The 12,390-nt window shown below is 43.0% G+C and overlaps 1 pseudogene; it reads right to left on the minus strand.

The window, feature by feature from the left end:
• Window positions 1-2,386: 2,386 nt before the first annotated feature.
• LOC100483176 lies at window positions 2,387-2,781 on the minus strand (annotated as a pseudogene).
• Between the last annotated feature and the right edge of the window lie 9,609 nt (window positions 2,782-12,390).

Below are 12,390 nucleotides of genomic sequence, written 5' to 3' on the forward strand. Positions count from 1 at the left end.
TATATATATATATATATATATATATATATATATATATTCATTCCATTATCTATCCATCTATCTATCTATCTATACCACATCTTCTTTTCATCTATTGATGGACACTTGGATTGCTTCCATAATTTGGCTACCATAAGTAATGCTGCAATAAATATAGGGATACATATATCTTTTCCAATTCATATTTTCATATTCTTTGGGTAAATACCCAGTAGTGGAATTATGGGGTCATATGGTAATTCTATTTTTAATTTTTCAAGGAAGCTCCACAGTTTTCCACAGTGTCTGTACCAGCTTGTATTCCCAACAGTGCACAAGGGTTCCATTTCTCCACATCCTTGCCAATACTTGTTGTTTCTTGTGTTTTTGATTTTAGCCATTCTGACAGGTGTGAGGTGATATCTCATTGTGGTTTTGATTTGCATTTGCCTAATGATGAGTGATGTGGGGTATCTTTTCATGTGCCTCTTGGCCATCTGTATGTCTTCTTTGGAGAAATGTCTGTTCGTGTCTTCTGCCCATTTTTTAATTGGATTATTTGGTTTTTTGGTGTTGGGTTGTATAAGTTCTTTATAGATTTTAGATGTTAACTTCTTATCAGATATGCCCTTTGCAGATACCTTCTCCCATTTAATAGATTGTCTTTTTGTTTTGTTGATGGTTTCCTTTGCTGTGCAGAAGCTTTTGATTTTGATGTAGTCTTAGTAGTTTATTTTTGTTTTTGTTTCTCTTGCCTCAGGAGACATATGTAGAAAAATGTTGCTACACCTGATGTCAGAGAAATTACTGCCTGTGCTCTCTTCCTGCATTTTTATGGTTTCAGGTCTCACTTTAAACCATTTTGAGTTTATTTTTGCATATGGTGTAAGAAAGTGGTCCAGTTTCATTCTTTTGCATGTAGCTGCCCAGTTTTCCCAGCACCATTTGTTGAAGAGACTTTTTCCCACTGCATATTCTTGCCTCCTATGTCAGAGATTAACTGATCACATAATCATGGATTTATTTCTGGGCTCTCTATTCTGTTCCATTCATCTATGTGTCTATTTTTGTGCCAGTACCATGTTGTCTTAATGAATAAAGCTTTGTAGTATATCTTCAAATCTGGTATTGTGATATCCCTAGCTGTGTTCTTTCTCAAGATTGTTTTAGCTATTTGGGGTCTTTTGTGGTTCAATACAAATTTTAGGATTATCTGTTCTAGCTCTGTGAAAAATGTTGTTGGTATTTTTATAGCAGTTGCATTAAATCTGTAGATTACTTTGGGTTGTATGGACATTTTAACAATATTTGTTCTCCCAATCCATGACGCTAGAATATCTTCTCATTGTTTGTGTCATATGCAATTTCTTTCATCAATGTTTATGGTTTTCAGAGTACAGGTCTTTCACCTCCTTGATTATGCTTCTTCCTAAGTATTTTATTATTTTCGGTGTAATTGTAAATAGGGCTCTATTCTTAATTTCTCTTTCTGCTTCTTCATTATTAGTGTATAGAAATACAATGAATTTCTGTATATTGATTTTGTATTCTGCCACTTTACTAAATTCATTTATCGTTTCTAGTAGTTTTTTGGTGGAGCCTTTAGGGTTTTCTATATACAGTATCATGTCATCTGTAAATAGTGAAAGTTTTGCTTTTTCCTTATCAATTTGGATGCCCTTTATTTCTCTTTCTTGTCTGATTGCTAAAGATAAGATTTCCAGTACTATGTTGAATAAAAGTGGTGGGAATGGACATCCTTGGCTTGTTCCTGACCATAGGGGAAAAGCTCTCAGTTTTTCACCATTGAGTATAATGTTAACTGTGGGGTTTTTCATAGATGGCCTTGATTATGTTGAAGTATGTTCCCTCTAAACCTACTTTGTTGAGTGTTTTTACCATGAATGGATGTTGTGCTTTGTCAAATGCTTTTTCTGCATCTATTGAAATTATTATATGGTTGTTATCGTTTCTCTTATTGACGTGATATGTCACATAACTGATTTGCCAATATTGAACCACACTTGCGTACTGGGAATAAATCCTACTTGATTGTGGCGAGTTATTTTCTGTTGTATTGTTGGATTCAGTGTACTAATATTTTGTTGAGGATTTTTGCATCTATATTCATCAGAGATATTGGCCTTTCTTTTTAAATTTTTATTTATTTATTTTGAAAAAGTAACGTTTAATAAAAAAATCATATACACAAAACAACTTCTGATTCGTTTTAAGCTCTCCCACTGAGTCTTTCACAGGCAAGTTTCCCACTGAGTCCAGACCACCTCAAATGCACCCCAAGTGGCCAGCCCTTCCCGAACGGGTGGTCAGTAGTAACTGCTCCTTAGGCTCAAATGGATGTCCACGTCCTGTGTAACTAAGCAACAAGGTTGGCTTCCTGGGTGCTTCAGAAGGCCAGTTTCTTCAGCAGCCGATAAACTCTGGAATCCACTTCAAATCCGTGCAGGTTGTTGGCATCACCCTGCAGCCTCATGAGCAGGCTGCCATAGGACACATAGGCAGAGACGCCTTGCTGCTTCAGTAGAAGTTTCGTCACCCTCAGCCCTGTATACTTTCCCGTACATTGCGTACTCAGTCTGGTCAGCCCTGGAAGGTCTGTCATCTGGGGTGGTATTCACCGTCATCCAGGGTACCATCTTCCTATAAGGTACTGGCTACGACCAACTGGAACTTGTCACCCAAGTCCACAGGGTAAATCTGAATGTTTATGTGAAAGATCAGGACCATCTTGAAAGATTCACTCTCACAGTGTAGTCAAGACACTCGGTCAAACTTCTTGCCCTCCGGGCAATGTCTTTCACATCAAAAATATCCCCAGGGGCGCCTGGGTGGCACAGCGGTTGAGCGTCTGCCTTCGGCTCAGGGCGTGATCCCGGCGTTGTGGGATCGAGCCCCAACATCGGGCTCCTCCACTATGAGCCTGCTTCTTCCTCTCCCACTCCCTCTGCTTGTGTTCCCTCTCGCTCGCTATCTATCTCTGTCAAATAAATAAATAAAATCTTTAAAAAAAAAAAAAATATCCCCAAACAGGATGCCCACCATGGTGAGATGGTCATGAGAGTAGCAGAGGGGCTGGGAGCACAACCACGCCTAGGGGTACGTGCTCCTTTCTTTTTTTAAATAATGTCTTTATCTGGTTTTTGTAGCAGAGTTATGCTGGTCTCATAGAATGAATGTGGAAGTTTTCTTTCCTCTTCTATTTTTTGGAATAGTTTGAGAAGAATGGGTATTAATTTCTTTCTTTTTAAAAAGATTTATTTATTTATTTGAGAGACAGAGAGAGAAGAGCGAGTGCATGAGTGGGGTGTGGAGGGGCAGAGGGAGAGAGAGAGAGAATCCCAAGCAGACTCCTCACTGAGCATGGAGCCCGACACAGGGCTCGATCCTACGACCCTGAGATCATGACCTGAGTGGAAACCAAGAATCAGACACTGAACCAACTGAGCCAGGCAGGCACCCCTTAATTTCTTTCTTTAAATGTTTGATAGAATTCACCTGTGAAGCCATCTGGTCTTGGACTTTGTTGGGAGTTTTTTAAATTACTAAATCAATTTCATTGCTTGTAATTGGTTTGTTCAAATTTTCTATTTCTTCTTGCTTCAGTTTTGGTAAGTTATATGTTTTTAGGAATTTATCCATTTCTCCTAGGTTGTCCAATTCGTTGGCATATTTTCATAAATTCTCTTATAGTCCTTTGTATTTCTGTAGTGTCAATTGTTATTTCTCTTTCATTTCTGATTTTGTTTATTTCATTTAAGTTTTTTTCTTTTCTTTTCGATGAGTCTAGCTAAAGGTTCATCAGTTTTGTTGATCTTTTTCAAAGAACAAGCTCCTGGTTTCATTCTTTTTTGGGGGGGTCTATTTTGTTTATTTCTGCTCTAATCTTTAATTATTTCCTGCCTTCTACTAGTTTTGGGCTTTGCCCAGTCTTCTTCTTCTTCTTCTTTTTTTTAAGCTGCTTTAGGTGTCAGGTTAAGTTGTTTATTATGGAGATAATTTTTTTTTTCTTTAAGATTTTATTTATTTATTCGACAGAGATAGAGACAGCCAGCGAGAGAGGGAACACAAGCAGGGGGAGTGGGAGAGGAAGAAGCAGGCTCATAGCAGAGGAGCCTGATGTGGGGCTCGATCCCACAACGCCGGGATCACGCCCTGAGCGTAAGGCAGACGCTTTAACCGCTGTGCCACCCAGGCGCCCCTATGGAGATAATTTTAAACTCTTCATTTGTTTTTGGACATTTATGTTATTTTCAAATTTTTGATATTATAAACATTTCTTTGAATGTCATCCTTATACATACATTTTTGTTGCATTTCTAGTTATTTCTTTATAATAGATGCCTAAAAGTGGGATTACTAGGACAAACCGTATAAAACATTTTTAAGACTTTTGGTCCATACATATGCATATCCAAAGTGCTTTCCAGTCCCTTAACTACAGTGAAAATTTATGTTTTTATTTTGCCAAGTTGATAGAGGAAAAAATTATCTCATTGTTTTAATTTGCATCTCCTTGGTAATAATGAAGTTGAAATACGTTCATAAGTTCTATTTGCTATCTATATTTCTTCCTTAATTAATTGTCATTGTTTTTCCTTTGCCTGTTTTTCTCTTATGTTTGTATTTATCTTATTATTTGAAAAATATCTTTATATATTATGGATAGTAATTATTTCTTTCTAGTACTTGTTAAAAATATTTTTTCCCCTGTTAGTTCCCTTTTATTTTTGGCTGTGGGGTTTTTTTGTCATTCCTTCATTCTGTAAACCTATATTGGATATATTTCATATGCCAAAGAGTGTGCTAGTAATGGAATGCTTTTTAAAAATTGGATATCAGATTCCATGTCCTCAAGGAATTGAGAGTTTAGTGAAAAATGTAGACATGTACGTGAATCTTTGCCCTTTGCCAATTTGATAAGGATAGAGTTAAGGAAAATCCATGGAACTCTGGCTTCTTAGAGGAGGCAGTGTTTGAGTTGGACCTACAAGGATGAGTAAGAACTGCCTAGGTGCAGAGATGGGAGAGATGATGCCAGGCAGAACGAGTGTGGGCATACAGACATGCACGGTCATGAAGGTACATGGTGTTTGCAGAATGGCATGATGGGACAGTGTCACTGGAGCACATAGGAAAGTGAGGTGATGAAAACTCGTCTCATTTCTGAAAACACAGAAACTAAAGAACCTGTGGCAACACAATGAGTGAATCTACATCTGTGACATAGTCAGAGCCTGTTTTTCATCTGTGGTGTAACAACTACGAGGGAGACTACTACCCAAGACCAGCCTCACTCTTTTATTTATTTATTTATTTATTTATTTATTTATTTATTTATTTATTTAATGGAGAGAGAGACAGCCAGCGAGAGAGGGAACACAAGCAGGGGGAGTGGGAGAGGGAGAACCAGGCTCCCAGCAGAGCAGGGAGCCCGATGCGGGTCTCAATCCTGGGACCCTGGGATCAGGCCCTGGGACAAAGGCAGATGCCTAATGACTTAGCCACCCAGGCGCCCCCAGCCTCACTCTTGCACTCACTCCCACATCCCATCTTGGCCAAGGGGGACCAAGGCTAAGAACCACCGAGAGATCATGCTGAAATCACAGCAACAGACTCTGCTGCAGGGCCTTCTGTTTCTCTTACGTGGTTAAGGATCTGGGACATCCTGGAAGTAGGAGAATGAGAAAGAGAAATGGTCTGGCTGTGTCTCTACCCTTGTCCTAACTCTCGTCGTTGCACCCCATTTAACTCAGGCTGAAGAACCCAAGACGTTGCTGATCTTCACAGAGGCAGTGAATGGCAGGCATGCACTCTCTGTGGTGACAGCCGAGAACTTCAGGAGCTGAGCCGTCTCAGTCCTCACTCCAGGGTGAAGAATCCTGCAGACAAGGACATCTGAGGTGTGTGACATTGCATTGCATAGTCTCCCTTGCTTGCTTTTTCTCTCCGTCCTGCTTATACCCTGTAACTCAAACAGGGGCTGTGATACCAGAGAAGTCAGCACTTGGTCTTCCCTCCAAAATTAATTCTTTTATCAATCAGGCTGCAGCAGGTTCACATTTGGCAAAAACGGTGTATGGCCAAATACCGAGGGTATATTCAAAGGCTCAATGTACACCTATCTTTGCTCATTGTTCCATCTCTTCGTCCTCTATACCGAAAGACGCCAATGCTGACAGTGTCCATGATGTTATTGGAGTCAGGAGAGGAGAGGGGGGCCCATGAGTCCACGCTGCTTTCACTTGAGTAACTCCCACGATCCAGGCACTATCATCCACAGTCCATCCCAACGCTAGCATCCCACTGTCCTTTACCACCTCCACGACTCACCCAATTTACTGTCCCTAATTTGAAGTTTGATTTTTTTTAAAGTTTAATTTTTTTAAGGGGTTCTTTTGTGCTTTTTGACATCCAGATAGCTATAACTGTAAACCCTGGTGACTTTGTCCTGCAGCAATGGTCAGGCATTGATAGATTGGCCCATGAATGGAGCCGAGTGAGATTTACCTGCTTGGTGAATGATTCTGACATATGTTGTATGTGCGTCTCTTGGAAGCCTGGAACTCAGTGTCCCTATCCGTGAAGTAGGGCATGGAGACAAGTGTGTAATCTCTAAACTCCCCCACCCTGCATCCCCAGTTCTAACCATTCTACTTACCCGTGGATCTCAGTGAGGACTTTTGGTTGGGATTTGTTGGGAACACTAGCTGCCTCCCAAAAGCCCTGCAGGAATGCCTACTTGGCCTCTGTCACTTCGAAGTGTGAAGTGAAGAGGGCTTCTGTCATTTTGACTAGAGACACAGTCTAAAGAGCGCATACCTGGCAGTCCAGGCCTTTCCCCTTTACTGTGAGTTATGTTTTCAGAAAGCCTTCCTTCTCAGGAATTTAATATCAGCATGTCAGTTGCAAGACAGTGGAATAGAAAGACAGCTGCTTTGAGATCTGGGATTTAAAAAATAATCTAGGGCATGCGCGTGCGCACACGTGTGTGTGTGTGTGTGTGTGTGTGTGTGTGTATGTGTTTTACTTGACTTTCCCCTTGAAAGAACCTTGGCTGAAACAGTCTCCTTCCTGGAATGCTGTGTCAGGGTAGGAATGAGCTCGTAGGTTCTCCAGTGAAAACGTGGAAAGTTCATATAGAGCAGCCCCGACAGTTCTGAATTGAAAACGATAATCCAGCACACTGGCATTTCAGAAGCTTCTGAGAAAGTCAGTCTGGGCTGAAGGAAGCAGAGAAATTGGGTGAAAATAATTGTGAAAAGGCAGAGGGGAACTATATGCTGTACCAATGATACCAATACTTCATACCAATTCCTTACACATCCTTGGAGGAAGGAACGATCCCTATTTCACAGAGGAAGAAACCAAGGTTCCAGAAGTAAAGTAACTAGCTCAGCATCACACAGCTAGACAGGCTGAGGCCAACCTGAGACTCGGCCTCCCCAACGCCACAGCCTCTTTCCACTCACTTCTCTCCTTTGTCTGTCTGCAACGACACCACTCCCAGAGCTCTGATCTGAGGAAAGCTGGTTTATGTGCACCCGGCGCGAAGGCCGGGCTCCCGGCTCTAGGCTCACTTTGAGTTCAGGGCCAGATTCTCCTGCAGGATGTGGGGTCAGGCAAGTAGACACTCATGACAAATACTTGCATCCATTTTTTTTTCCTTTGGATTTCCTCATTTTCTTACCCCGATGGAGACCAACTATTTCCTCTCAGTTTCTCTCAACAAAATTCTGAAAAGCTCAGGAAGAGGGTGCCATCATTTGTCTTCGCCCAGCAGCCATGTCTGAGTAATGTCAGGGAAAGTTACCTATCAAAGCCAAACCTTCATTTGCCCCCAGCTATTTTGGGACATATGATTTGTTACATCTTAACTTCAACCCGTATTTCTTAAAAGAGAACTTCACTGTATTTATAATCTTCTTTTCATCTTCAAAGCACTCTACAGTATTAACTAATTAAGCCTCAGCAACACCCTTGATTAACTCCTTTTTATAGATGTGGGAAAGAGGCATGGAAATAATAAAAAATGCCCTTGGTCATGATGGAATCGGCATTCCGAGGTAGGATCAGAATATGAAATGTCCCGTCTCCACCTCTCATAAAACCACCAGCTCCATTTCCTACCTTGATGCCTGGGTGGAGGGATCTGATCTAGCCATCTCACTTCTTAACATTCCTCAAGAGAGCCTGCCCTTCCTCCTGTGCTCTATCCTATTCATTCTGTATGGCATCATGCCATGACTTTATTCACTTCTTAAATCAGGGGAGTTATGGGAAAAAGTGAACAAAATGCCCAATTCTTATGGTTCCACTCAGCTCTCTTGCATCTCCCCTTGGAGTCTATTCTTAGACATACCATCCGTTCAGGAATCCAAGGTAAGCCAGCTTTATCTGGCAGTGTTCCCCAAAGATTTCTTCTTTCCATATGTCCAGACAGAAAGCTAAGCAGTAATTCAAAGACAGAAAGGGGTCAGCAATAACCATTTTCACAGCTACCAGGCAGAAACTCATTGTCAATTTCATCTTCAACACAATTTCCCAATCTTTTTAATGTTGGAGGAATCACTTGAAATGTGAGATTTATGGGCAGCTGTTCCAGCCGGGTGAGATTCTTGCTGACAGGTATCAGACTGTTATTAGCATTCTGTGTTATAAATTAAAGGAGAAAACCTGTCTCTGACTATGTACCAGAGCCTTGCTGGTTGCAGGTTGGTAGGGAGTGGTGGGCGTTAGACTAATAAGCAAACCAACCACTTGGCAGAGAATAAATCGCCTTTAAGGACCTCCTTCTCTAAGAATTTATTCTTCTTCACTGGGTTGATAGCTTTGGTATAGTTCACCTAGGATTGTCATTGAGACAATAAGGACTTTACATTAAAACTTTACATTAAAGCACCTGATATTCCGTGGTGCTTGGAGGTCGTGCGAGTGGGCGCCTGCAGCTTCCACCCACCCCGCCCCACCCCCACCCATCTGAATCAGAGTCAGCAGGTTCAGTGAGTAGCACAGGATTCGGCTCAGAAAAATCCAGATCTGAGCTTCGGCTCTGCTACCTACTAGTTACGTGATCAATTAACTTTGCTGACCTATGGTTTTTTCACTCTAAAATGAGATAATAATAATAATAATAATACTTACCTTACATAATGAATAAATAAAATGAATATATTTTCTGTACCCTGAAGAGTTTTTCTCAATTTTTGTTATTAATGATAATGGCTAATATTTAGCCAGGCACGGTGTTTAAGGGACTCTTACGTATAATTATGTCATTTATCTTCCCAAGAACCCGAAGAGGTTAACTACTATAATTGTATCCTTCTTACAGATGAGGAAACTGAGACCTCAGATCACCCGTCTAATAACTAGTGTGACCAGGATGCAAACCCAGTCCAGCGAGACCTAGGCTCTGGGCCGCCGCACAATGTTGTCTTTAATCTCCAACTCCCTGCTGGACATTTCTTTTCAGATATTCCACAGTTCTCTCACATGTAACCAGTCTGGAACAAAATTGGCTATCTCCTCTCAAATTATGGCCTTTTGCACTAACAATCGCATTTGTCAAAGTTACAGTTTGGGGACTTGAAATCTCTGGGGCATCTCCGTCTCTTCCTTTCCAGTGAGGAGTCACCCAAGCCGTTCAGTTCCATCTTCAAGACAGCTCTCTTCTCCTTCTTCCCAATTCCTTTTGTCATGACCATGGGCGAGGTGTCCTTCCCTCAGTCCTGGATTGTGTAATAGCCTCTGAGCTTGTTTTTCTAACCTGAGTCTGTCCGACACGCCACCGCTAATTGATCCTAACATATCATTTTCAACACTTACTCCCTTGGCCAAAAACTTTCAGTTGCCTGCTGGACAAAGTCCATGCCCTTGAGCCTGACGTTCCTGGGCCTTCAGAGCCTGGTCCCGCCCCTTCTAGCCACATGCCCTTCCAGCCCTGAGCATGCCCTGTGCTTTCCTGCTTTTGTGCTTCAGCTCACGTTTCTCTTTTCCTTTCTGTCCTTCCTCTTCTTGCTGCCTACCTACTGAATGGCAGCTCTCCAGGACCCATATCAAGTCCTTCCTTGACTTCCATTCCCAAGCCATATTTCCCTTCTCCCACTCAGTGAGAGTACGCCACTCCCCAGCCTCTCTTTATGATCACACTCTGCTAGTTAATTCTCCACAAATGATGTGTACACCTCATTGCACCTTTCTGAGGGGAGGGGAATGGATAGAGAACAGGCCTTATACTTCTCTACATCCCACACAGCACCACACGAGCAGCACTGCGAGCAAAGCACCGTGTGGCATGCTGGGAATTTGGAGAGGAACCAATTACTTTAGGGAGCTCACAGACTGATAGCGTGGATCAACACATAAACACGTATCACCACTGGGTATGAAATGGGCTGGATTAAAGCTATGCCTCAAGGATTCTGGGAGCACAGACAGGAGCACTGACTCCTTGGAGAAACCGGGGCAGGCCTCACAAAGTGATGCTTGAGCTGTCTTGAAGTGTGAGTAGAGTAAAGTAAAACCCCTCCATGTCGGCAAGGCAGAAAAGGCCTTTTGAGGAACAGAGAATAGCACGCTCAAAGGCCCGGAGGCATGTTCTGTATTTGTCAGGCCGGGCGAGGTAGGAGAGCAAATTTGTGGGAAAGAACACCAGGGCAAGGGGCACCAGGGTGGCTCAGTCAGTTAAGTATCTTCCTTCGGTTCAGGTCATGATCCCAGGGTCCTGGGATTGAGCCCCATGTTGGGCTCTCTGCTCAGCAGGGAGCCTGCTGCTCCCTCTCCCTCAGCCCCTCCCCCTGCTTGTGCTCTCTCTTGCACTCTAAAATAAATAAATGAAATATTAAAAAAAAAAAGAACATGGGGGGGGTGCTGGAAAATAGGCAACATCCAGATGAGAAGACCTGGTCATGCAAAGAACTTGGGAATCGATCCCACAAGGTAGGTAGGAAGCCAGGAGAGACATGTAGGCACGAAGTGACGTGATCAGATCTGTATTTTAGAAAATTAATTCTGGCAGCAGCACACGAATAAATTCTAGCTGCAGACACCCGAGGGAGAGATGCCAAGAGATTCTGAGGGCCTGAGCAAAGGCCAGGATCAGGGGGCTAAGGTGGTCGGTTGATACGAGGCATGTTGAAGAAGACGTGGTAGACCGTTGGATCTGGTGAGCAAGGACCTGAGAGTGATGACTGAGGTTTTGACCTTGAGAGGCTGGAGTAAGGGGGGGAGACAGAGGAGGAAAAGCCGGTTGCTGTGGCTCTTGCTGCTGCCATTGTCATTCCTGGCTGTCGGGGTGCGGGAGGTAAGATTGCAGGCTGATGTTTCATGTGAAAGTCCTTGGTGGGCATTGATAAGGAGAGGTTGAGTCACGGTTGAATATTTCTAGAGCCTCTCTCAGTGCCTGGCACCTAGTCTGCGGAGACATGAAATGACCATACAAAGGCGTCATGAAGCATTACATGAATGATAAATGTCCACGGAAGGCTATGCCCTTACTTTCAGTGCCAAAGAATACAATATGTACCGGTGCTTCCAGTGATGCGAGATTGTCCTTGAGTAGGTCAGTGCGTGGCCTGGTTGACATTCACGCTCCGTCTTCTCTGACCCACATCATCTGAGGGATGGCACGACCGAATCACTGGGGTGAGGGCGGGGCTCAGACCGCAGTCCTCGGATGTGACATTGATTACGGCCGTACAAGGCCTGTGAAGTTTCCTCAAAGACAATGAAAACTATGGATTTCCAGGCCCATAAACGTAGACTTCGCATGGCTATTTTAAGCGAGACGCGGATATGTGGTACATTTGTTTTTTTTTAACCTAAGAAATATGAAATACATCCTGACAAACCGTAACCTGCTCCATGTGTATCACCCTTTTCTGATCTCTTATGAGCCGCATTCTCCATTAATCCCAGGAAACTGGGGGCGGGGGGGGGGGGGGGGGGGGCGCCGGAGGGGGGGGGGGGGGGGGGGGGAGTGACGGGAGAGGGTGGAGGGAGGGAGAGAAGCAGAAGGGAGAAACAAGACTCCAACAGAGAGAGACCTGAGGAATGGTCGGATCCCCCCAGCAGATCCAGGCCTTACAGCTTAGGTCAGCAGACATGAGTGATGTCCCGTGATGCGGAATTTTAAATATTAGTGGACATGTTTCAGTAGGAACAGCACAAAGCCATTAATTTCTTTGGCATTTTCCGTACTTCGTTGCTGTGGAGCATTCCCAGTATGTTCACGTTAATAGAAAATTGGCAGGACAAGAACATTTTATGCCTGCATAGATCCAGTTAAAGACACAGTTTTGGGCAGTATTTATAAAGGTATAGACTACATTCACACAGGTCCAACAAGTGCTATTTGCAAGATGAGAATGCAGTTTGCTCACTTTAATTGCT

This window comes from Ailuropoda melanoleuca, chromosome 2 (assembly GCF_002007445.2).
Source record: "Ailuropoda melanoleuca isolate Jingjing chromosome 2, ASM200744v2, whole genome shotgun sequence".
Classification (NCBI taxonomy): domain Eukaryota; kingdom Metazoa; phylum Chordata; class Mammalia; order Carnivora; family Ursidae; genus Ailuropoda; species Ailuropoda melanoleuca.